The following is a 1113-nucleotide window of genomic DNA, read 5'->3' on the forward strand; positions in this document are numbered from 1 at the left end:
CTGCATTGTGCTATACAGTCTGCTTTGGCATGGTTTCTACAGCTGGATGCCAACCACTTTACAGTTCTATGATTCGTGTATGAGTAGTTATAAAAACCCTGATTTTCGGCAAAATCTCCAGTGATCGTTGTATGTTACTCAAGTCCACGGCACTCACCCTTTTGAGTATAGGCTAATATATATGCCATGTTCAATACTCAAATCCGACAATATTGAATTGTCGTGAAACCTTATTAGTTAGAATGAGAAACTAGTTAATAATAAATTTAAGTCATAAATTCTCTACGATGAAATGCTTTGTTTCTAAATTTCTATAAATGTAAAAATATGTATATAATAAATTAATGTAGAAACTTAATTCCTTTTACTTCTCGTTTCTTTCAACTTGTTGAATTTATTTGTGTATGTTAATGAAACTGTATTTTTTTTTATGTGTAACGGTCAAGAAAATATAATCTATATCTTCAACATACATGCACGTAATAAACACTCATTCAGCGTCTTGTCATGTATACATCATAACATTTATGCAGCCTAAACTAAACTAAGAGTTATGCTTAGTGATAAATACTAATAATTAAGTTATAAGTAACGAAATTATCATTATAGCTTTTAATTAATAAACAATAATATTCGTTATAACTTACGAATGAAACGTCATTCTAGAAATAAACAATTACATCATCAAAATCCCAAAGCTACAAGATAATGCGTGATCAATTCAAAACAATGTGAATGAGTAAACATTACATTTCACACAGCAATAAGAATGCTAAAGGAGGAGGAGGAGGGTGATGACAACAACAACATCAAATAAAATCTTCTACAGCAAGAAACCTGTTCTGCTTTGGCTCCTTCTTTCATACCTTAATCCCTCATCTCCTAGCATAAAGCTCTTCCCTGGAGATTTGTAGTCCTGCAAGCTGCATGGTAACCTTACTAGTGCTGGTGTCACAGAAATTTTTAAAAAGCATCCAGTATACATTGAGATATGAAATCAGATGTCACTGCTGTTCATATCATCTGTGGATAAATTTTAAAATTGATGATATCACCAGCATTGACATAGACCGAGACCTTTGGAAATGTGCTGTGCGTGAGAAGACCCGGCAA

The sequence above is a fragment of the Octopus bimaculoides genome, unplaced genomic scaffold (genome assembly GCF_001194135.2).
Source record: "Octopus bimaculoides isolate UCB-OBI-ISO-001 unplaced genomic scaffold, ASM119413v2 Scaffold_34953, whole genome shotgun sequence".
Classification (NCBI taxonomy): Eukaryota; Metazoa; Mollusca; class Cephalopoda; order Octopoda; family Octopodidae; genus Octopus; species Octopus bimaculoides.